Source organism: Topomyia yanbarensis, chromosome 2, assembly GCF_030247195.1.
Source record: "Topomyia yanbarensis strain Yona2022 chromosome 2, ASM3024719v1, whole genome shotgun sequence".
NCBI lineage: Eukaryota > Metazoa > Arthropoda > Insecta > Diptera > Culicidae > Topomyia > Topomyia yanbarensis.
This window is the reverse complement of record NC_080671.1, coordinates 374,422,795-374,449,701: the sequence shown is the minus strand read 5'-3', so window position 1 is coordinate 374,449,701 and position 26,907 is coordinate 374,422,795. Positions and strand designations below refer to the sequence as shown.

Here is a 26,907-nt window from a genome sequence, read left to right as displayed (position 1 = left end):
CTTGCGCATTGCCTTAGGTTGCATGCACTCGACCCATACGATGAGCCTCGAAGTGCTGGCGGGCGTTCTACCGCTGAAAAATCGATTATGGGAACTCTCATATCGATTGCTCATCCGATGCGATATCTTGAACCCGCTGGTGATTGAAAACTGCGAGAGGCTCGTCGAGCTTAATTCTGAAACCCGTTTTATGTCCTTGTACTTCGACTACATGGCACAGAGCATCAATCCTTCTTCATATAATCCCGACCGTGTCCCTTTCTTTGATACTTCTGATTCAACTGTATTCTTCGACACAAGAGACCCGTGGAATCCCGGATCATATACACCCACAAGTGGGAGCAGAGATGTTCCTCCTTTTTCTATTGCTTCTAGGCACAGCAGCGCTTAGAACGTCCCTGAAAGGAACGCTTAAGTTTCACCACGTGCTGTTTGTACGCGGGGCATGTCGATCGATCATGTGGGCAGTAGAGACACTTTTCAACATCTCTTCCACAGCAATCATCCACATGATTTCCACTACATTTCCCACAACGAACCTTCTAGCTGCAATGGGATCTCTTTAGGTTTTTGTCCCAGTTGCTCCCAATTTGTGCAGTTGCTGTGGCAGCAAAAAGCGAACAGATAAACGAACCTTATCAAGGAGGAGGTAGTTACTTAGAGCAGTACCGGCAAAGATCACCCAATAGGAATCTGAAATGAAGGTAGGTTCTCTTCCCGTCAGCTGCGACTGATGCTGAATGCAAACGTCTTCACAGACAGGAGCATAGGGGTCTTTAAAACAACCAACCCCCTGTGTCATCAGATCCGCACAATTCAAACCGAATCGCAGACGACCCCGTCACATTCAACCTGATTTCATGGTACACTTCTTCGTAAAAGGTCCGTAGCTAGCAATGTCGTTTGCCTGCTTCAAACTATTTACCACCACCCGAAGCTTACGGGGGAGCAAATTTTCGATATTTCTGTCACCGCCGAATATTGCTCGGTCAGAGCTCTCGGTCAGAGCTCGAGAAAGCTGCAATAGATTTAAACATTTCTTGTCTTTGGTCCGGAAAAGTTCACAAATGGCCAAGTTGCGGAGAGTGAGTACAATTTCAGCCGAGAGGACGATTTTGTTTTTCCATCCATCTCACCTTGAGGCAAATCATTATCAGGGAAAGTCATCTTGGCACGGGCCTATTGTCCAGTGCAGGTTGGTAGTACAGAAAATGGGAAATGTTATATTATAGCGCTACTTAACTTGTATATATAGCGGTATACAGGCGGCTTACTAGAAAAGAATTACTGCTGCTTCACTGCTCTGCTAGCCGAATAACGGTAAACACCCAAAAAAAAACAGAAGGAAGGAAAAAATGCTAAAACATCGACGAGGCGGAGAATGTGCAATATTACCCTGATCTCCCTAGTCGACTCATCGGTCCGGGAGTCCGGGAGTTTGAGGATGTAAATTATCTATGTTTTGTCAAATTTAGTTGAGCTTTGGGATGAAATATCGAACGATGTAGAGCGTGCAGCTTACAATAATTTAGAAACCCGTTTACGAGCCGTTATAAAGTACAAGGGCAAAATACATTAAAAACTAATTACGTGACGAATGAATAAACAATTTAAAGTCACATAAATAAAACAAACAAACAAAATTAAAAATTAAATACTTTGTAACTTCACTACGTTTACATGTTATTGCACTTAGATAAAAAAAGAAAAAATCCGGTTTGAAATTCTTGAAATTTTTTAAGTGCATCACTTCAACACTGCCGCCCTGTAAATCTTTCCCATACTATCTATCTCTGTATTTAGTTTTGCATACTAATAATTATTGTTTGATGAGACGAAATCTGTCAAAATATAACGTCAGGTTACTCCACAGCACCATTTTTTTTGGACCATACATTTTATTATCACAAATTTTCAAACCTATGTTACGATATAAATAAATAAGCTGAATAATTTTTCGTAACAAGACAACCAAAGCATACACTTTACCTCGAACACAATGGCCGTGAATGAACATTATGTCAAACGTTCATCAAGTTTATTGACCACGTCCTGGAAGGAGAGAATGTGACTGAATTGGTTATTTTATGGTTACGACGAACGAACCCTTTACTCGCTGAATTACGAGCTATGTCAACAAGGCTGGAAACAAGTATATCGACAATAAAACGTGTATCGATTTACTGCATTGAGAGATTGTATAGGTCCGAAAAATGAAGACATCTTTACTATTCTGTACCATTACAATTCGTTTGATTAGTTTTCATTTGGGTAGTAATCTTTCGCGAAGATTCTATTTGTACATGATTCAAAATAAGATTGCGATTTTCATTGAATCGTTACAGTTGTGGTTTTATTTTAAAAGATTAACTAACGCAAGGACTGTATTTCAAATGTTAGATTATTTTTTTGAATCTATTCGTCCGATTTATATGAAATGCCAAGATTCGATATTATAACTGAAATATTTGTCCGGAATTTTTCATTAAACAGAATTGTAACTTTTGCCTTATACGCCGTAATCTTTAGTCTGTCAAGAATTTATAGTTAGGTGCACCTCAAATTACTAAAAATTACATAATTTGACGAAGGAGTTCAACTGATCTACATAAGTACGATTCACAAATGAGAGGCAAAGCTCAAAAGTTCCTAAATTTAAATTAAAACTTATGATATCGCCAAATGGAATTAATCGTAAATTAAATTAACAGTGGAAAAACTAAGCTATATAATAAATGATTGACCGGTACAGAGATTTTCCCGTACACAGAGCGAAAGACGCAAATAATTATTTTTAATTAGTGAATAGTTTCGTTTAATTAGAACCGTGCTTGACAATACAGAAACTATGCAGGCGAATAAAACACTGCTTTCCAAGCGTCTATCTTCCTACTCGGAAACCAGAACCGGTTATTATGCTGGTTTAGTTCTTTGCTTTCACTGGTAAGCGGAAAAACTTCTTTGATTTTTAATTTGTCTCTTTTAGTTTGCTTCGTTCCAGCATATTCAGACTGATCCTGTAGCGACCTCTATTATTCCGTCGATTTTCAACTAAGCCTGACAATAACTAAGGGGATGATAGCAAATTTCAACGCCAGACGCTCACACAAAAGGAACGATTGTCTCCTGTCCCTCCGCTGAGATGGGTGCCGGGTGAAAGCTCAATCCTGAAAATATCTCCATTTATGAACCAACCGTTCGCAATCAATGATCTGGTCTGGTGGAGAAGACATCGCGACAAAAAAAAAAAGCTACAGGGGTTTAGAAATTCAAAGAATTCCACGCGAACGATTGCCCGAACAAAGTGAGCGATTCGTTGGCCATTTGATGGCGAGTAAAGAGTCGATTTTGCTGACTGAAAATCAGCAACTCTTTTATTCATTGTGGCATTTGATAGAGGAGAACATGAGGAAAATCAGTAACCTTTCATAGTTTTTGGGATTTTGGAACTTTCTTTATATCACTTACCAAGAACAAGCAAAGCTTACAGACCCAAAGATTTCAACAGGATTTTCTATAGACAGACATAAATTGCTTGTTCAAGTTCATATTTATTCAAATCGGCAAAAATAGCTGGTCTCAAAACATATATAGTAAATTGAACCCATTTTTATCCTATCGATTTGATCAAATGGTAGGACGAGAAGTCGGGCACTCGATTTGAATGCTCATCGCACTAAACTAAGGCAAACAAAGATATTAATAGCAATACCCTAGTCTAATAAGTTTTAAATAGGCAAATCACCCAAGAAAACGCAATGCCGACAACAAGGACAAAAAACTTTTTCCATTAATAGCAGCATTACTATAGAGAAGATAGAAATATATAATGAAAAGGAATATCATGCACACGCACTTGGAAGGGAATATTTTTCGCACCTCACGCCACTTGAACAGTGCGGAATGGGAAATTGACGACATCGAGCAGATGAGCAGTGGAACCGTTTATCGTCATCTCCGGGTGAAGGTCAAGCCTGGTCCCAACATCTCGGATTCAGATTAGGCGAAAAAATAGATACTAACCACTGTATTGTTCGGCGAATCCGTTTCCGGGAAAGGTTCAAGTAAACAACCCAACCGAAGACTCAACACCAAACTGTGATCAGAGCCTAGCCTTGTAAGCTATGGTACCGGGTGCCGATAGAACTCGATGGATGCATCTTGATAGACGTTGAAATCTATTTTTAGCGGATAAGTTTGCGAAAAAAAAATATGTTTAGACAATCCATCTGTTCCTGTGACACGAAAACAAGGAAGTACTTTATTTAGTCCCTTGAATAAGGAAACGTGTAAATTGCAGAGATGATGATACGATACTACTGATACTGAGAATCATTTCTGGTTGCAGCTCGAACATGCGACAAATGGATTACGATTCGCCGGTTGGTCACTTTTTAACTGGGCCGCTTTTTAGTTGGATCTCCGCTAGTTGGACCATTGAATAATTTCGCCAAAGCCACAGACGTGACATCCGACTTGTTTATGACGTTATATGGACAAGGCTTCTGTATGTCACGTTTCATTTTTACGCATATTTCATAAGATAAGTCAGCAAAAACGATAAAACCAGATTCTATCACAAATGCACATTATTAATGTCACTAAACCGCACATTTTTTCTACAGAAAGTTTTTTTCTATCATGAACCGTTTTCACTTGATTGTCATTTTGATACGTCACGTTACACAATTTTCGCAGTTAGTTTGGAGGTTGCCCGACTAAATAGAAAAAGTCTGTTCTGTTGCCCCTAAATTTGCATGAACACAGTTTTAAGTTGAAGCTTAGAAAACAAGGAAGAGTTTTAAATATAGTTTTCATGAAGAAAAACTTTGTTTTCGATTTCATGGAGTACTCTCAATGATCTGTCACGCTACAACCAGAATCTGTCACGTTACAGTTCTGCATTTTTATTGAAGCAAGGATATCAAGACAATGGTACACAAATCATACTTAATCTAGGAACTGAGTATTAACGGGAAATTTCATGTTAATTTTGAAAAACATATTGGTTTTGATGAACAAACGTGAATAGCTTTTGAAAAGATCGAAACATATTATGTCGAAAGAAAATCTAAAATAACTTAAAAACATCTGCATTCTGAAGGATAATTTTTCATGAGCATTTTGAATTGAAAAACCATTTTGAAATACATTCTGTAACTAAATTATTTTAAAAAAATTGAATAAAAATTCAAAATTAAAAGAATTTTTGAAATATGTCAAAACTTTTTATTGTTGTTTTCTCTACGATGCAATTATATTTTAATAAGTTTTTTTATTAAAAGGGCGAATTTTCACTACCAGATATTGAAAAAAAATCAAAATGTTTCGGAAAATTTTTGTTAAGAGCATTTTGTTTCGAAATTATATTTAGTTTTAATATTGTATAAGAAATTTATGACTGGCAAATACTAAGAAATTTGGAAGAATACTTGCAGTTAAAAATGCTTTCTTACTAATAACTACCTAATAGTGCAATTCCAGTTTCTTCAGTTTTTAGGCTTTCGTCAACAAAAAAAATCATTGTTTTTCTTTAATTGTATTTTTTTTGTTGTTTTTTTACAAAATATATTTGTATTTTTAACATTTTTGTTGTATTTTTTAACATTGCCTTGTGGTTTTTATTTTGAAAAATTTCACCAAAAAAATATTCACACAAAAGAATAAATTCCCTAGAACTCGCTATCATATAGTTTTACTGCACAAATGGGGATTTTCGAACAATATATATTGAAAGTAGTGCATTCAAGATCTCATAAGCCCTTTTTAGATATTACTCTTGAATAAAAATTGTTTGTTTAATATTGCAAAATATTTAGTTTCCCATGTAGATGCAACGTAAAAGGTTTCATCAGAATCAAAGAAGGTCACCATTCTTGACGTAATTGAATCAAACTTGATGGAATTGCTTTACAGCAGAAAACATCTGTCACGTTACATAAGGTTAACTGTGTTTTCTCAAAAATGAATAAAACTTTAAGGTATTCACAATACAGTTTCAAAAATTAGACTCAAAGTAGTAAGAAAAAATGCAGGTTAGACATTGTATGCATGCTATTGGTGTGGTCCACAAAACTTTTTCGAATTTTTGATCTGTCACGTTACAAGTTATTTGGCTTCCATTACTTCACAACTGAAAGTAAGCAATAATCCATATTCATCTAAATTTTTCAAGCAATATCATGAAATTTAAATTAGACTACGATGGAAAAATGCAGTTGCAAGCAAAAAGTTGAAAATATGGATTTTGTTTACCTTTTTATCTCCTTACGGTATTTTAGTCATTTTCAGATCATGCAAGTAGCAGCAACAAACTTTTATAAATGACAGACATGGAATTTTTTTCTGGGATCTCCTTTCATATTTTTTAATATTAGTGGTTATATGCATACGAAAAACAAACAGTTTGACGCAAAATTTGATGAAAAAAAATTTCGCCTGTGGTTGCCATTTTCGGAGCCTTGACCATATGGAGGGAGCAGATTTCCTCCCGATCCAGTTTCCCGAACACTTATTATGTTGATGACAGCTGCCACACTCAACAATTTTGCCAACTTGGCATGCGAGTTCGATTTTCGCGATGCGCGAGCATCTTGCTTTGATGCCCTTTTCACAACTGAAGAGCAAATGCAGGGATGCCAGGTAATCTTTTTTGAAATCTGTGCGCAGCACATGTAACAATTTATGAAAATCGTAAGTTTGTCTCAAACAAGAAATCGCGACCCTATTTTTCGTGTGTTGTTGTAGAACGAGGCTAAAAATTGATAAATCTGTTCTAGTTTGTTCATTATTTTAAAAAAACTGGAAATCGTGCAGTTTTAAAAAATCTTTACATGACAAGCGTGAACAAATGAACAGCTATTTGGTATCTCTAGGAAGGTTGCGTAATTTGTAATAATAAAAATATCTTTGAATATTGTTAACAAAAAAAATCAGGAACAAACAAGTTATAAGTAAAAATAAGAATTTAAAATTTCATTATAGAAAACGTCTCAAAACACGATACCTGTAAGTGACAGAGACAACATTTATTCTAAAAAAAAATTTAAAATACTCTCCTCTACTAGTTTATCGAAGATGGCTAAGGGCTATTTCTTTCGATTAAGGGACCACTTCAACGAAAAATACTTTGAAAGATAATAGTCTAGGAACACTGTTGGTTGCTTTGATGTTCGATTTCTCATAGTAAACAAAATTCTGGCCTATATTTGAAAAGGTCCTCTTATGCGTTAAACTCATCTAATGTCTATTACATGCACAATTACTAGAGGTGTAGTTAATATTTCGGTAAATTGTTAGCATCTTCCATATAAATATATTGAAATATTATTATTATGTTTTTGGTGTAGTCAAGATATGTTCGATCAGAATACAATAGAGTTTCAATTCGTTTTTGTAATATGCGATCAGTAAAAGTTATATTTTTTCGCGAAAAAAAGCTCTACTTCCTCCATACATTAGTTTGTTATGTGTGTACCAGGAGCAATGGATGGCAGTCGAATGGACGAATCCCAAACAATTTTTTTACAAGAGCGATTTTATGTTCTGACCAGTGCTTTGCTTTATTTTCTAAACCCCGTTCGCTCAAAATTGTTCGCTGTTATTGATTACCAAAATTTATTACAATACGCTTAGGTAAAGTGACTAGTCGTTTTCAGGATGAATTCGGGTCGTGCTCAAAAAGCATATTTACGATGTGCGTTTCCCACATATTGCACAACTTGTGTAAGACCGAGAAACTATTCATAAGGATTCATGACCTAGCTCACATTAGAAGGCCAAAAGGGCACCATGATAATCAGAATAAATTGGCTCCATTTGCACATTCCTCACGAATCTCAGAGACAGCATAACTCAAAACTTTTATAAGTGGTTTGAACAATATGACTGCAATACGGGTATTTTGGAATGAAAATCTACATTTTGCTTTCCGGGACGTTTTACCATGCGGAATAAGATATTGAAATCCGGGACTATCGCGCCTGATTCGGGACGTCTGGTCACTTTACTATAAGGATATTCTAGTGATATTTTCGTTTTTGACATTGAATTACTCCGGTGTAATCGGTGATAAACTCACTCAAACTTGGGTTGGATGTTATCAGTCTGTCTCTTTTTCAAGACTACACCGGTGTAACACCGTGCGATAACAAAAATTTTATAAGAAACTGCTACAATTGAAGAGGCGATAATGATCACTTTCCTTCATAGCGTAATGAATAAACTCGACCAAAGTAGGAATCAAACATTCCATAATTTTAGACTCGGGCGTTGTCGGTTTATTGGCGATCCATGGAGCCGACGATAGTTTCTTAGCAAGAGATCCACCCAAGATACATGAGAAGATGGGATAGCTAAGGAACAATAAGGTCGCTGACAACGATCAACTGCCATGTATTTTATTCAAAGGCATGGGAGAGGTATTGGCTTCATAGAAAATTGACCCCAGAATAAAGATAATTTTCTATCAAAGAAAGGTATTGGCTAAACCGGGAGGAGACTTTACCGAGGAATATGATGGAGGCAGTATTGCCCAATGCCTCAACCGCCACAATGCCACAATGTATTATAACAAATTTGCTAGAGCAGAACCAATACTAATTATGCTAATCCCTTTGTTAGTTTACTGGATATATAACTTGACAAGCCATATTAATCAACAAACAGCGGAAATTACTACTAGTCGGCCTTGAGAAAAACTTTTCCGATACCATATTGTTGCCAAAGTCAATGTAAACGAATGGTAATTGTCATTTTTTGTTTCGGGGAGGAAATTCTGGTCCACAGGTCGTCTATGCGTATACTCCAGATTGGAATACGTCCACTTTTTTATCGTTAAGGGATCAAGGTAAGTTGGATATCATCTATACTAGAGTATCGAAGATAGGCGGTCCAAAAGAGAAAAGAGTTTGAGAATCTCATACTGTTCGATCGGTACTGAGCTCTGAATCTTTTGGACAGGATGTCTTCGACTCAGACAAGTGCATTAAACCGCTCTCTATTTCTTATTGTTTCTTGCTATTTATTACAGGGGTCAAGGCGCTATGAATACGCCCCTCACTCTAATAACCTAGGAATGAGCGTTTGTGTGAACTTCCCAATAAGCCACAGTTGACTTTGAAGTGGTCCGCTAAAAAGTTAAATTCGACCATTTTTCAAAAATAATATTACAAAAAGATGACGCTTTTTATACACTCAAACATTGTAAAAAATGAAAATTCGCTAGTATGGAGAGTTTTGACTCCAATGAATTAAGTACCTTGAAATGCTGTTTTGAACGGCTGTGTAATGCCAATAGCACTCATTGACTTTCTTTTCAGCTGCACTTTAGATGCATATTTGTGAAACGTACCAAAGAATTTTTGAAATTGTCCAGTGTTTAAACATTTTCCGGGAAATATTCAATATTTTTCGAAAAATTGTGCGTACTTCACTCAAAAGCTAACCAGCACAAAAATAAGCATTCAGTTTTGTTCGAGTTGCACTTTAGATGCATTTTTGTACTTGGAGACAAAACGTACCAAAACAGTTTTGAAATTTTCCTACTTTTAAACAATTTTCCGGAGAATATTCGTAATTTTTCAAAGGATGCAGTACTAAATATGTCTGGACGTAATATCGAGTCAAGCTTAACATCATGTTTGTTGTAATGTTTGTGATTGTTTTATAACGCTGAATTTAACAGTTATGTGTCCAACAAAAAAACACCTTTAACAGGCCCGGGTACCCACAAATTGAAATGGTCATAGCTATGGTGTGCCTTAACCGATTTGGACACTTTTTGATGTTTTGGATTCAGAAACTCGTCCACTTTTTGATTCTGTAAAATAGAACTGGATGAGCAAATCTGGTTCTTGGCAATCCGGATTTTCCGGAGTAGTGTTCCAGTGCTAGGGTATGATTTGCAAATTTTAATAATGTCCTAGCAGTATGAGTATCAAAACTCTTCAAATTGTCTCGGAAGTCTGTTATTTATTGTTACGGGACCCTATGGCAATTTAAAAAGTGGAATTGGAATGGAATGGCCACTCACGACCCCACAGGAACCTGCTCCGGAATGTCCGTTCCGGGGTCAAATCACCAAATGGTTCCAAAACCGCGAGATACAGGCTACTGATGCAATTCCAAGAATTTTGATACCCATATTGCTAGTATTTCATTGAAATTCACAAACAGTATACCAACACCAGAAAAAGCTTCCGGAAATCCGGATTCCCGGGAACCGAATCAAGTAACCATATTCATTTTCACCAAGTCTAAAAGTGAATGAGTTCCTGAATCCAAAACACTTAAAAGTATCAAAAACGGTTAAAAATTACCTTAGTTATTGGCATTTCAGTTTTGTGGGTATCCGGGTACCCACGTCGGCCGTAGTAAAAAAATTCAGGAACCCCTCCTCACTCCCCCTCTTACTATATCAACAATATTATAAACCAAAAGCTAAACTTAGTGAAGTTCTAAGATGTCACAAAGTTTCAATTTCCAGCTATGGATAAAACATGAGAATTTCATTAATTGAAACCTAAAAAGGTACCCGGGTACCGCGTCGGACACATAACGGTTAATACTGCGTTTCTTTGAGGAGACGCGTGGACGATGGTTAATTAAATAAAATAATTACTTTCTGAAAAGTTAGACAAAAATTACTTAAATGTGAAGTTTTATATATAAGATCAGTGTATATGTATGGTTTCGCGTGGCAATTATCCAATATTTTTCTAATGGGCGATGCTCTAGCGTGTTTGGAGAGCTCGCATTCTTGGGCACCACCTGCGCTTTGTTCGCAGCAAACATCTTCACGGCCTATTTTCTGTATTGGCAGAATGCCAAATTTCTCCAAAACAAAACGGAACAATTGTGCTGCTTGACATAAGACAATCGACGATTTTCTAGGTACTTCTGCACATAAATTAACTGGCTCATGGTCCCGGTTGCGATGTAAATGTCGCTCTTCAAGCCACAGGAACAAATTGCCTGCCACACGAGATATTTCTTTGCAAATTTCGACAGTTCAATGTGTTTTATAATCTCTCCCGTGGTTACTCTTCCAGTCGACGTATAATAGACCTGACCAGAAAGCTGTTTGAAGGCTGAATTGACGTAGGTTACGTCATCAAACTTCGTCAGTAGCTTCACATACAGCATCTCGATCGTGCTCTGGCCACCTTGTTTTGCTTATCGTCACGATTTAGAGTCGCCACCTTCTTGTAAGTTGACAGTCTGGCTCGTTTTTTAGTTCGATGCACGATTGTACACGACACTACAAGGTTACTTGCAACATCTTCGAAGGAGAGGTTTCGTCATTGGTGCTTCCGGCTTTCGATTTCCCCCAATGTAGTCTTTCTGGCTGTTGACAAACGATTTAAGGCTATTCTTATGAATTAGTCACATTCATCAATTTTACCAACTTGGTGTGCGAGTAGTTCGGATTCTCGCATTACGCGAGCAAAAGGTTGCTCCGTTGCTCCCCTTGCTTCGATGCTATTTTCACAACTGATGAGCAAATATCAAAATCAAATAGTAGACATGATGATACACACATACGCCCTTAAAAAAGGGACGCGTAGAACTTTTTGATATACGAAGAAAAAAATGTGTCAAGGTGAAGTTGACCAATTTTTGATCGCTACACCCTTTAACATTGGGATTGGCCTCAAGCAAAATTCCATTCGAGCTACAATGCACGAGATGGAACGGTGTATAAAGCTGAAAATAATATCTAAGGATATTGAAGTATTTCACATACAGCTACATCGTTCACGTAATGTGGTACTGGAAATTCTCAGTAGCTTGGTCTTCACCATATTTTAATGTTTTAATAGCAGCACAAAGTCCAGTGGTCTCGATTTTTATTGGAATGACTAAAGGAGATGAACGCACAACCAAACCAAGTTTTGGTTCATTATCTTCTCATCGGTTTAATTCAGAACTCATTTTCTTGTGGGACATCACACAGACCTCTCCAGCAATAACTAAAAAACATATAACTGCGCTCGTGGGGTAAACTAAAGAACAAAGCCTTATTACAAAAGCCCATATTATCATATATTGTTCTTTTCTACTTTTTATTTTTTGCACTACTTCATTGGAATTCTTACCGATTCAAAACTGCCCTGTGTAACTGGAATAGAAAGAAAAAGTTTCCATCATTAGTAGGGGAATTAATATAAGTAAGACTAAGCCAAAATTGATCTTGAACGGAACTATTTGAAGATATGCAAGGCAGCTTACACACATTATGAACGATAATATCACATGCATTGATTACACGGCGCTACAGCGATTTTGTACTTTTCACATGACCCAGTACGTATAGGTTGTACATTTGGCACAAAATTAGCTACGTTTTCATTTTCAGCGATTTTACAAAGGTACGCTATGTTATGTTCTATTGCTAAAAATACTACATGGTTTTGAGACGAAAATAGAAAAATATTCATTGTTTTGCGGTTTTTCCATGAAAAATAAGAAAATTGCTCAACATTTTCATAAAGCAATGTCTTTGCCCTATAGGGTGACAGCTCCCTAATTCATTTCAGCACCTCTATTCATCCCACCCGTTTGAACACATTAGTTAGAGCAGTGTCTGCTCTATTTAACGCATTAGCCTGAATGGCAGGATGAATAAGGGTTCGTTGTACTCGACTTTTCATTTCGCTCAAACGCGAGTATTTTGCTTTTTCTAGGCCAGATTTTTCATTGTTTTGCTTCTTAGGAACGAAGCTATGATGTTAAAATTTATTTAAGCGTAATCCACTGACAGTTGACCGAGTTATCAACGAAATAGTGTGACATCCTGACTAATGAGATGAATAAGGGCTCGTCTAGGGTAGACGTAACAGACGTTAACATATAGTATTCTATATGCATAATCAAACATTTTCTCCACAAAGTAACAATTTTTTGGAGCTGTCGTACTGGAGCTGTAGAGCTAGTTTTTCGGCTCTCTGTCAGAATCACTCACTACAATTGCAGACAGAGGCCGGAAATATCACCCACTAAAAGATCGCTAAATGGCAATTGCCCCCTTAGAAATCACCCTGGGTTGTTGCGGATCCCCACGGTAAAGCAACGATTTTGTTGTATGCTTTCAATATATTATTTTCAGTCTGTTAGAAAACAAGACTTGAACTTTCAATATCCACAAATCCAATTTTCAAATTTTTTTCTTCACGAACCGCCAGCATCGACTTCACGGCCCCCTAAGGGTCCGCGGACCCTAGGTTGAGAATCACTGATATAGAGTATACGGTTCAGATGTATGGGCGGGGAGACTTCACGATCGCGTTTGTCATCGCGAACAGCTCGAGCGTTTGTATGTTAACGTGTCCGATCGCGTATGCGTTTGTATGCCGCATGTGCTAGTGTGTATATAACTTCACGATTATGAATTCGATTTTATAACCTCGTGTCATGTTCGCGAGTGTTATTTAACAATCACGCGAACCGTGAGCCTGATATTTAATTTTCAGTGTTGGGTTCAGATACTAGAAGAGAGTGAGTTCTCCCATATCACTAGAGTTCCCGGTCATGTCGCCATGCAACCGCCGTATAGTCTAGTGGATATGAGCATCATTCTTATGCGTCCAACTGAAGGCAGGCTGCTATGATCGAAAGACATGACCTATCCATGTTCACGCGAACACAGGTTTTTGTAGCTCCACCCTTGATACTGCATTTGAATTCTAGAAATGGTCAAACATTCATTTGATTACCGGAGTTGTTTCGTGTTTGCGAGAATGCGGACTTAGGTGTTCATGGGTGATCGCGAAGGGCTCGAGCGTTTGTACTTTTGAATTGAGAGAGATATTGTGAGTGTATATGAGAGAATATGCATTTGATTGTGTTAGTGAGTGCTGGTATCTAGTTTAATATATAGTAAAAGAAGAAAAAAACATGCCGAAACATGATAGAAAAAGATGCAAAGGGATGAAGTAGGAGCGTCATCGATCCATTGATGATATGACATTGAGTGTGCGGAATGTGACATTGAGTATACGGTTGAGATGTGGGGGCGTAGGGACTTGATGATCACGTGTATCTTATTTATAATTTAATTTATTTTCGTCAAGGAGACGTTGACTACATAGAATGATATTACAATATTTACTTATGTACTATACATTATTTCTACGGTTAAGTTCAAATTTAATTTGTATACAAACATGAAAAGATCAATTATTTCACAATTTTTACTATAATGACGCATCATTCTGTTATCGGGGCTATTCTTTGCATAGTTTGTTCTAAAAGATTGTTCTTGGAATAAATTACGAGTTCTTTTTTTAATTCGTTTATTTGGCACGGCTCAAGGCGTTAGCTTCACGGAGCCGTGGGTCTTTTATATATTTACAAGATGTAAACAATAAAAATAATAAACAATAAATGCTAAGATCGATCCCGTACGCGCGACTTGCCATTGCGCGCGAAGATTCGTTTTCGTGTCGGGGAAATATTTGCATCCACGTCAACTTACGGGGTTACTGCCTTGATGTTCGCGATCAGGTGTTGTTCCTAACTTCTTTCCCTTTCGGGTCACGAGCGTGAACCCTCCGTCATTGCTAGTAGCTCCCTCATTGCTGGAATCAGCTGTTGAGTTTGTGGTACCTGACGCGGCTTTCGCAGTTGTCATTATTGCTTGAACAGCAGCCACAAATTTGGCAACCGTTTGTGGCTCAGGGAATGATATTGGAGACTGAGTGTTGGTATTTCTTTCTGTAGATGAACTTTTCTTAGCGGTTTCTGGGAAGGGTTGTCCGTAATGTGCCGTTTGTTCACAGAACTGGCACGTGTTAGTTTGTCCTTGATATGTACATAGAGTTCGCTGTATGATGGTATCACTCCCTTCTGTTGTGTACTGCAGGGTAAGGTAGGAGGGAATGGGTTGGTCTACCCGCATTCTCACCACAAAGACACAATTTGAAATACCTGGGAAGTAGTTTCTCCATGTGTCCTCCGTAATAGATTCCACTGCTCCGAAATTCGACATGCATTTTTTAATTGCCACTTTGCAAGTAAGTGGAGATAAATCATGTAATTTAACTTCAATATTTCCATTAACCATGTATATAGGGATCTTGATTTCAACGTTGTCACAAACAAGCACGTGTTTCAAGTTGTTTTGAGAAATGAATCTTTTTGGAATTTGTTGAACGTTATCAGCACTGTGTGTCTGACGTGCTCCAACTGGATGAAACTGACGTCTGAAAACCGAAGCTGCATTTTCTCCTTCAGCAAATGTCTTATGCGGAAAGACCGGAAGTCAATGGCCACCGTGTTAGCGCGAAGAATCACATTTTGTTATCGAGACTCAGTCATCTTGATAGAATAGTAACGGTTCCCTTTGTTCTTCAGACAAAGCACACAAGAAAAAAGCAACTGCTTGCGCTGACTTGGGTAGCAACAGAGAGCACACTCGTATTGTGACTGATGCCTTTGGTGGTTGAGAATAGACTCAAATTACGAGTTCTTAGTTGACGGCTAGGTACATAAAATTTTAATTGTGAAAGTAGTGATGCGGATTGTACGCGTTGAGAAATAATGTCGTTGATAAAGCAAAGTATGGCAAATTCGCAGCGTTCTTGGAGTGTTTGTATATTAATGAGCATGTAACTTGCTTTATACGATGGAAGAGGAAAAGTCGTTCAGTTTAGTTTACGAAGTGCGTACAAAAGAAATTTTTTTGGACTGATTCGATGCGTTCTTCGTATATTACAGTGTATGAGTTCCATACTACGCTGCAATATTCCAAAATTGACCTGGAATCAGAAATTAATTTTAAGTGTCGGGTTCATATACTAGACTAGTTTTCCCATATCACTAGGTTTCACGGTCATATCGCCATGGAAATGTATTGTCTAGTGCAGCTGTTCTCAACCTTTTTCGCACCAAGGACCCCTTAGAAATTGCCCTGGGTTGCTGCGGATCCCCACGGATAAACATCGATTTTGTATGCTATCAATATGTTATTTTCAGTTTGTTAGGAAACAAGACTTGAAATTCCAATCTGCACTCGGAAAATATATTTTTCTTCGCGGACCCCCAGCAATGACTTCGTGGCCCCCTAGGGTTCCGCGGACCCCAGGTTGAGAATCACTGATCTAGTGGATATGAGTGACATTTTATAAGAATGATCCAACTGAATGCATGATTGTAGTAGGCTACTAGAACTGAGGGTAGGGACTTTCGGACGTGATCATGATTGTGCGAACACGGACGTTTGTGGGTCCATGCTTGAGTCCGCGTTTGTATATTTACAAATGTTAAAACGTTGACTTAATTACCGTGATGCAGTGGTGCAAATTTTCATTTTCAAATGCCAACTTTCAGCTCAATCAAACCCAACCATGATTTAAATTCAAAGCCTCCCTTAATCATTCACTTTCAAGTTGACAGGATTTTTATAACCAAACCGTACGTCTTCATTTCAAATTGATGCTTTTTCATTCACCAACCAAAGTTGTCATCTGCTCTGTAGAAGCCAGTCTAGGTTGACATATTTTGGATTTTCAAGCTTACATGAAGCTTACAGTAAGAAGTATGTTCAGAGTACTTTTGTTGGAAAAACCTAGTCAATATACCAGTACAGAGATATTCACCAGGTCAATGAAATCGAAAATGAATGAAATTGAGCAGCTCGGCTGTTTGAATGAATGATGAAAAGAAAAAACTGCGAATTGAACATAGTAAGGAATGATTTGAGATGTGTTCTTCTTTCAAGTTCAAAACAACCTTGTGAAAATTTGCAGCTCTGCCGGGATGTTTCAATTTTGGCGAGATCGCGGGCGTAAGTATATGTTGATGATCGCAATCACATGTTCACGTTTGCGACCTGGTTTATATTATCACGAAGGCTGCGAGCGTGTGTACATTTGAAATGAGAGAGATTATGAGTGTATATGTAGAAAAAAACAGACTAATATAGATACACAAAAACAAACCAATGAAGTAGAAAGCAAACAACACTCAATGAATTTTGTCGGAGTATGCTGACCGGAAATAGGTGGATCACGTGCCTCGGTAAATAATTCCAAACTTCTCGAATAAATCGAATTGAATGTGCTAATTGAACACCGGAAAAAGTGACCAACGAATCCTAGGAAGAATAAAATTGCACGCGAGACAATAAACTCTCATCATATATGCCAAATGAGTCATGGAATGGATGTCCATGACTCATTCGTTACAAAATTATGAGACGAATCAACAATGGAGAAAGACCAAATCAAACGTACCGCCTTTACCAACTTGCATCTCCCATATACAGATAAACATACGACTAGCACAAAACAATTCTCGACAAACATATGATTAGCGCGTATGAGCCAACTGTCAAAATTCACTTTGAGTGGAAATTTCGGACAAACCGTCACAATCACAGATGTACGCAGTAAACAAAAGAGAAATGTTTTCTTTTTCGTTATCTGCTGTGAGCTATGTTCGGCTAGTGACGGTTTGTCCGGAATTTCCTTTCAAAGAAAATTTTGACAGTTGGCTTTTACGCCGTAACCATATGTTTGTCGAGACATTAGTACTGGAAAAACTACGATTATTACTACAAACACTACCACTAATAGGCTTTACATTTCTTCGAAGTTCATCTGAGATAACCCCGAAATGCGGTCATTCCTTAAAAAGAAGAAAAGCAGCCAGGCTGTGCAAAGACTAGTTAAAAAGCTCACGCCCCGTCCCAAAAGCTACCCCCCCCCCCCTCGGAGCACACAAAGCCAAACCTCAACGGTTGATCGTTAGTTTGGGCTGGTGCAAAGTATGAAAAAACACAAAACATACAAAATGCCCATAAGCCCTCTCGGTCTCCTCGACGCACCACTATCGGGTCGTAATGCAATAACCATCTCAAAGCAATTGACTGTCAGTGGTTCTTTAGAATTGATGCACGAAATATGCTTGATGGTATTTGGAATTTCATTCGAATTAAATACGGGATTAAACGTAGATAACCTTAGAATTTGAAAAATAAAATCAACTATGGGAAATCGGTGAAAAGGTATATAACATAATATTAAAAGTTTTAGCAAACGTCAAATTTATTTAAGTATTTTGTGCAGGATATTTGAAGAATTCCTTCACCTAAAGCGTTCACTTTGCAAAGTACATATGTTAGAGAGTAGAAGCCAGGTATAGTGCTATGGTTTTTTTGCTTATCCCGAGTAAACGTAAAGCCCATAATACCCCCATGCTCATGGGGCTTGACATGGGTGTTTGAAATGGGTTCAACCCATGAAAACACCATCACCATGGTCCGGTAGATCCCATATAAAATACCATATGTTGGTGTATTTATGGGTTATTGAGACCATTTTATGGTGTCTTGATGGTTGTGAATTTTGGCACGGACCATGTTTAAGTTCTTTTCAAGGGGCTATGTGGTGTTTGAACCCATGAGTATTTGCTCGGGATATGGGCTCAAGTTTCTGGAATCTATATCACAAGTTGCGAAAACTGTGCTCTTGTCAATTTAAAGAAATCTACAATAGCATCCAATATTCGCCACCTTCCCTTGGCATCAGAGCACGGAAGTGCACCTCCGGTGGCGACGGTTCCACCATTCCCACCAGCCTGGCAGTCAAACGGGGTAAAGAAATTCCCTCCCGCTTCCTTGCATTTCGGTCGCACGTTTCGATCTGATAGATACTGCAGTTCCAACGAGTTCATATGTAAATTAGTATGGGAAAATGTACTTTTTTGCATCTCCCTTCATATAGTTCCCTATTTTACTCAAATTTAAAAAAAAACAATGCAATGAAAGAATAGTTCATAATGTGGTACCAAGTTTGCCGAAAACAGTAAAAATCTCAACAAGATTTTTTATAAAAATGTTATTACGATTTTAGTCTAAAAAATGTAAAGCTTCTGTCAACACTACAAATGTGCCACCAACCCTTATGTTTCGTCCTAAATATTTCAGAACATGACTTCAGGATTTTTTAGTATTTTCGTAGAATTTTAAAGGGTATATACTTATGTAAACTGTAGATCTTTTGGGTTTCATAATTTTGTAAAAAAATATAAGTAATACTTTTCCCACCAATCAGATACTACGGTGCTGAAGAGCTGCTTCACTGTATCCCCCATAAGTTGTCCATTTTGTATCATTTTCAAACCACATTATTTGAACTCTTCAAAAGTTTGTACAAATCCTTCTAAATTTTCAAAAAGCTAGTTTTTAAAGTCAGCTACTTTTAAACGCGTCCGTCCCTTAACTAGGAACTAGATTTCATTCCAATCAATCACTTAACAAAATTATTACCCTTGTTTTTAATGTAAGCCATGATTTACAAATATTATTTTGGAAACAAATTCCTGCACCAAGCGGAGCGGCAAAGCTAGCGTATTGGGTTTGAATGAGCCTATTGGTTGGTATTTTTTAGTGTCTCTTTTAGGACATATTTCAAATTCGCTATACAGTAAAGTAATGTTGAGAAAACCAACAAATAGTTTCAATAAAACCCAATTCGCTGGCTTTACCGCTTCGCTTGCGGTAGCAATTTGTTTCTAATTAACACCTTAAAAAAGACACGCACCCAATAACCAATCATCGGGTGTATTTGATTTTATCGGATCACATTCACTCATCCAATTCCAACCCATTCAACCTACTGTCCCGCCGTACGTGTCGGATTTGTCCTCTGCCAGAGGAAAAACTACACGCGGCCAGTATCACGGGAAATAGCGCTTCAACAGACTCCGGCTCGGCATAATCACCAACCATGGTCAGAGTTTTATTACCAGTCGGCTATGGATTCATGAATTATTCAAAAGGATTCCCAACCCTCTGCACAGAATTAAGCCTTGATCATACATCCCATTCTGGGACTTAACCTGCTCCATTTACAAGCTACTACGAGAATCCTTTTTATACCAAGAATCGTCTGTAGTTGAACCTCGAACATACGGCGTTTGGTTCGGGGGATCGAGACCACTGCACCAGGGCATAAAAACTAAATCAAGTAGCATCATGAGAAGCAGAGCATATGGAAAAGATTTGGGTGCGTTATTTTTAGTCTTTTCGTCCAACAATACCGTCTCTGTAAATGGTTTGGTAATAGACATCAGTCAACGAGACACTCGCAAATATTAGTCTGGCGGAACAATTATGTGTAATTTTTTTGATTGTTTTGTATAACTAATCGCACAACGGCATTGTGATTGCAGCGTAGGTCCGTAGGACCGCGACCGCGACTGCCGGAAGATTAAGGACAAATCTGTGATGCTAGACCTAGTTTGTCAAATTTTGACCTTCTTTTCGTATATAAGGCAGCGCCAGTGTACCGATCCAATTGGACTGACCGTAAACTACATAGCGTATTAGTTCGCTTTGAACCAAATAAATATTTGCTCGTGATTGTACTGTTTAATTTGCAGTTCGTTTATTTGCATCTGTTCGATGAGCTCCGTTGTAAAGTTAGTGTTGGCGCCCTCTATTTGAAAAAGTGTGGAACTAAAATTGTCTAGCCTAAATAATGCTCACCGAACAGATAGTTTCAACAGAGCTAAGGCTATCCGAAGTGATAAAAAATGGTCTATGGGCTAATTGTGAACGATCCCTAGGGTATACTGAATAGCAGCTAGCTCGGCGATAAACGAGGATCCAGTGAAATGGTGAATTGGTGAAGATAACATCGTCGGTGGACCCGTCAATATTTGATCCGTCAGTGTAGAATATTTTACTGCAGTCACCTTCTCGGAATTTATTATAAACTATATTTGGAATCACTTGTAGGTGTATGTGATACAAAGTTCTATGAATATGCCGAATACACGGAAAACCAATTCATCATTAATGGTCAGACTCGATTATCCCGGGATTTCAAAAAAATCTCACCCGGACAATCCACTCAAACTTTTTTTGTGTTATTTTATGAATTTAAGGTTCATTCGCGAAGAAATTGGAAATAAAATGATCAGGTAAATTTTCCTATTGCGGTAAATGTAAATGTACCTATTTTGGCCCTAATCGATTTGTATTTTCAGTTGATTTTCATTTATTATTATGCCAACTATCACAGCTAACGTTTCTAAAAACCATCATTCTAGAAGAGTACGCGTTGTGCCTTCACAAAGTGATCCTTGTCATTGCCCTTGTAGAATCATTTAGTTGACCAATGTCGTACCGGGTTGTCAGCTGATCACATGTAGTCTTCACAAACTCTCCCACTCAAGTTTGTCACCAGCGAAGGACTACCAAAGGTTACGAAGATGATGAGTTCCCGGCCGCCTCAGCGAGAAGTAGGGTAGAATGGGAACAAATATGTATGGGGATACAATAGATATAGCGGGCATTATCTTTGCTATGTTATTGCAGAGGTTGCTCATCTTGTGTGAATTAGATAGGGGATCCCGGGGCTAATTGGCGGTTGGGGTAAGTTGGCGGAAGCCCCTTTTTTTTTTTTATTCATTTCGTTTATTTGATAGGCACAAATGCGTTAGCTTGGCGGTGCCGAATTCTTTTGTTTTTACATTTTGAATATCTTAAAACTAGGAGGTTACAATGTTGAAATATTTTTTTTTATAAAAGAGAAAAAAATTACAGCTATCTTAAGACTAGAAAAAAAAATTCTATATATAAGAGAGGGGGCAAAAGATTTTTTTTTTATGAAAAATTTTAAAACAAGGAATTCAATAGTAATAGTTTTTTAGGAAATATTTACAGTTATCTTAAAACTAACAATATAGTTTGGTACACAAAAGGGGGAACAAATATTTATGAAAAATTTCACAGATGTTTTAAAACTAGGGATACAATTCTATTTACAAGATGGGGGACAATAGTTTTAACAAAGAGTAGAAATTACAACTATCTTAAAACTAGGAATACGGAATACAAATTTGATTTTTTATCGGATACTTATGCTTGGTCATTTCCAAAATCGGTGTAGAAGTAGTTGTATCAAGGACAGGGGAGAGAAGGCGTAGATGGTGACCGGTAGAGAAGAGCAAAACTTGCAACTTTCGGGCAAACGGGAGATCAGCGAAACAAATTTGCGCCTCAGTCTAGTAGGTCGGATTGGCGGATGGTATTCTTCGGACCCGCGGGGAATCCTTCAAAGGGAATCCTTCGGACCTCGAGTCGCTCTCGCTTCAGATTCCGTAGTAATAAGGGCGATGGCGGTTACATAGTGGCAGTCTGAAGCTTATCGGTTCCATACGGCAAGAGGAAACTTCTAAAAACGAGAAATAAAAAGAGAGGGGCTAAATTGGGATATTTATCGTTTTTATGAAAGTATAAATAAGGGACATATAGGGGAAATCACGATTTGCCAGCATATCTCGGACTGGGACATTGGGTGGTCTACCTCGGGCCCGAAGGGAATCCTTTAACTGAGACCTGGCGTCCAAATACCCGGCGCATACCCAGACAACGTGCTCGATGTCATGATAGCCCTCGTCACAAGCGCACAGACTACTCTCCGCAAGCCCAATACGCCGCAAATGTGCATCCATGGTGTAGTGGTTGGACATAAGTCGGGACATTACACGAATAAAATCCCGACCCACATCCATCCCCCTGAACCAAGGCTTCGTTGATACCTTTGGGATAATCGAATGTAGCCATCGTCCAAGTTCACCATTGCTCCACGAGGTTTGCCAACTGTTGAGTGTCCTCTGACGACAAATACTAAAAAATTCGTTGAAGCAGATTGGTCTTTCGTATATGTCACCATTTAATGCGCCCACCTTTGCTAATGAGTCGGCCTTTTCATTGCCCGGGATAGAACAATGAGAGGGGACCCAAACAAAGGTAATCTGATAAGATTTTTCAGATAACGTACACAAGGACTCCTGTATCTTCCCCAGAAAATACGGGAATTGCTTTTTAGGCTTCACCGCACGAAGAGCCTCGATAGAGCTGAGGCTGTCCGAAATGATGAAGTAGTGATCTGTGGGCAGAGTGTCGATGATCCCAAGGGTGTACTGAATTGCAGCTAACTCTGCGACGTAAACTGAAGCAGGATCATTGAGCTTGAATGAAGCGGTGATAGTATTGTTGAAGATACCGAAGCCAGTGGACCCATCGAGATTTGATCCGTCAGTGTAGAACATTTTGTCACAGTCGACTTCTCGGAATTTATTATAAAATATATTGGGGATCACTTGCGGGCGTATATGGTCCGGGATTCCACGAATCTCTTCCTTCATGGATGTGTCGAAAAATACAGTAGAATCAGAAGTATCTAGGAAACGAACACGGTTGGGAGTATACGTAGAAGGATTAATGCTCTGTGCCATGTAGTCGAAGTACAAGGACATAAATCGGGTTTGTGAATTAAGCTCGACGAGCCTCTCGAAGTTTTCAATCACCAACGGGTTCAGAATGTCGCATCGGATGAGCAATCGATATGAGAGTTCCCAAAATCGATTTTTTAGCGGAAGAACGCCCGCCAGCACTTCGAGACTCATCGTATGGGTCGAGTGCATGCAACCCAAGGCAATGCGCAAGCAACGATACTGGATTCTCTCCAGTTTGATGAAGTGTATGTTCGCAGCGGAGCGGAAACAGAAACACCGGTACTCCATCACCGACAATATCGTTGTTTTGTACAACCTGATCAGGTCTCCTGGGTGAGCACCCCACCATGTTCCAGTTATTGTTCGGAGAAAATTGATCCTTTGTTGGCATTTCTGTTTCAGATACCTAATGTGACATCCCCAGGTACCTTTAGAGTCGAACCAGACCCCGAGATATTTAAATGTGAAAACCTGGTTGATCGTTGCACCCATTAATAGAAGCTGGAGTTGCGCCGGCTCACGCTTCCTAGAAAAAACAACCAACTCAGTTTTCTCCGTGGAGAACTCAATACCCAGCTGAAGAGCCCAAGCAGACAAATTGTCCAAGGTATTTTGTAATGGTCCTTGCAAGTCGGCAGCTTTGGGCCCTGTAACAGAGACCACCCCGTCGTCTGCAAGTTGCCTTAGCGTGCATGAATTGGCAAGACAATCGTCAATGTCATTCACGTAAAAATTGTAGAGCAGGGGACTTAGACATGTGCCCTGGGGAAGACCCATGTAGCTAAATCGCGATGTTGTTAAATCGCCATGCGAAAAGTGCATGTGCTTTTCAGACAACAGGTTTAGCAAAAAGTTATTTAAAATTGGTGAAAGACCATGCTGGTGCAGCTTCTCTGACAGAATGTTGATAGAAACTGAGTCAAAAGCCCCCTTGATATCCAAGAAGACTGATGCCATCTGCTCTTTGTTAGCATAGGCCATTTGGATTTCTGTAGAAAGCAACGCAAGGCAATCGTTCGTCCCTTTGCCTTTGCGGAAGCCAAATTGTGTATCTGACAGTAAGCCATTTGCTTCAACCCAATTGTCGAGGCGAAACAAGATCATTTTCTCGAACAACTTCCGAATACAGGACAGCATTGCAATCGGTCGATACGAGTTGTGGTCGGAGGCTGGTTTTCCTGGTTTTTGAATGGCGATGACCTTCACTTGCCTCCAGTCATGAGGGACAATGTTACCCTCAAGAAACTTGTTAAATAAGTTCAGCAAGCGCCTTTTTGCAGTGTCAGGCAGATTCTTCAGCAAGTTGAATTTGATTCTGTCTAACCCTGGGGCGTTATTGTTGCATGATAAGAGAGCAAGTGAAAACTCCACCATCGAAAACGGTGTTTCGTTCGCGGTATCGGGAGGAGACGCGGCGCGGCACGTTTTCTGTACCGGGACAGAGTCCGGACAGATCTTGGCGAAAGCGAATATCCAACGGTTTGAATATTCCACGTTCTCGTTGGTACTATTACGGTTACGCATACGTCGAGCCGTACCCCAAAGAGTGCTCATCGCTGTTTCTCTCGTTAACCCGTCGACGAACCGGCGCCAATAACTGCGTTTTTTGGCTTTCATTAGACTCTTCATTCGCCTTTCTAACGACGCGTACTGTTGATAGCTAGCGGGTAACCCGTCTTCCCGGAAGGCCTTATATGCAGTGGACTTTTCCGCGTACAGCTCTGAGCACTCTTTATCCCACCACAGGGTGGGAGACCGTCCATGGGTATTCGCGCTGGGTACTGGTTTAGTCTGAGCTTGATTCGCACTGTCGAGAATCAAGCCAGCCAAAAACCTGTACTCTTCCTCCGGAGGAAGTTCTTGAGTGGATTCGATTTTAACGGATATCGCGGTCGCGTAACTCTTCCAATCAATGTTCCGTGTGAGGTCATACGAGGCATTGATTGTTTTCGATGGTCTTGAACCGTTAGCAATTGAAATCACGATAGGCAAATGATCGCTACCGTGGGGATCAGGGATCACCTTCCACATGCAATCTAACTGTAGCGATGTCGAGCAAAGTGATAAATCCAACGCGCTTGCGCGTGCTGGTGGTGTAGGAATCCGCGTCATTTCTCCCGTGTTTAAGATGGTCATGTTGAAATTGTCGCAAAGATCTTGGATTAATGTTGATCTATTATCATCATGAAGACAACCCCATACCGTACCGTGCGAGTTAAAGTCTCCCAGAACTAGCCGCGGTGCCGGTAAGGATTCCGTGATATTACAAAGCGCTCGGTGCCCTACCGAGGCTCTAGGAGGAATGTAGATGGAAGCAATGCAAAGGTCTTTACCTTTGATTAAAACTTGACAAGCGACAATTTCAATGCCTGGTGTTGAAGGGAGGTTAATTCGGTTGAAAGAATAGCACTTTTTGATCCCCAAAAGTACTCCTCCATAGGGGTTTTCTCGATCCAGACGAATTATATTAAAGTCGTGGAAGTTGAGATTTATATCGGAAGTTAACCAAGTTTCACATAATGCGAAAGCATCACATTTTAAACTATTTAGTAAAAATTTAAAGGAATCGATTTTCGGGAGGATACTTCTGCTGTTCCACTGTAGAACAGTGATCGAATCGGTGACCTCGTTCGATGACTTAGCCATCGAAGGATACGATCGCTGCAAGGAGGGGCCATTTAGTAGTCAACTGCTTCAAAAATGTTTGCACTATAGGGAGAAAACGTATCAGAAGGCTTTTAAGAGGATCAGTAACATTGAAAGCTGTGAAAATTAAGTCCACTATGTCAGAAAATTTCATTAGTCCGTTACTGGACTGAGTATCTGTTTGAAAAACGGGGACACTTGGGGTTTTTGGTGTCCCTGGAAGTGGTGGGTACTCCTTGTTAGAATTAATATTTCCAAGTCCTGGAGCAAATTGCTTCGGATTTTGTGCATCACTTCCGTTGGATTTATTGGTTGTAGATGGCGCACTCTGAGTAGACGACACCTTGGCACCCTTACGGGGCAATGTATGGGAGGCTGGATTTCTCCTCTTCCTGGATTCCCCTGGGTTAACCAATGATGTTCCCTCTTGTGGATCGTCAGATTCTTGCTCAACGCCAGCCAAAAGAGCAAAGGAATTTTCGGACAGGACAGATGGCGAAGCATTCTTTAGCATTTCTACATAAGAGTGCCTCGAGCGATCCTTAAGGGAGCGCTTAATTTTATCCCCACGCTGTTTGTACGCCGGGCATGACTTAAGAGCATGCGGAGGGCCCCCGCAGTAAATACACTTCTCAGTTTCTCCACCGCAAGCGTCATCCTCATGCTCTCCCTCGCATTTGCCGCACCGTTTTTTATTGCCACAATAAGTGGCTGTGTGGCCCAGTTGCTTGCAATTGCTGCAGTTCATTACCCGCGGTACAAACAGGCGAACGGGTAAGCGAACCCTATCCAGGAGGACATAGTTGGGAAGAGCAGACCCGGAGAAAGTCACCCGAATCGAGTCTGACGGAGAATAAGTTGTCTTATCATTTTCTGTTTTTGCGGAATACAATTGCTTGCATTCCAGAATCTTCACCTTTTGAAGTGAAGGGTCCTTAAAGCAGCCAACCCCGTACTTCAACAGGTCTTCGCACTTTAGACCCGGTTCGGCGACTATTCCATCGATCTCCA

General features: G+C 39.3%; 1 protein-coding gene across 1 annotated transcript in view; it reads right to left on the bottom strand.

The window, feature by feature from the left end:
* The window catches only part of LOC131684597 (adenylyl cyclase 78C), a 159,221-nt gene extending 147,105 nt beyond the window's left edge, over positions 1 to 12,116 (bottom strand). The window contains exon 1 of the transcript XR_009304667.1: positions 12,099 to 12,116. The gene's annotated coding sequence lies outside the window, so the exon portion shown is untranslated. The remainder of the gene's footprint in view (positions 1 to 12,098) is intronic.
* Between the last annotated feature and the right edge of the window lie 14,791 nt (positions 12,117 to 26,907).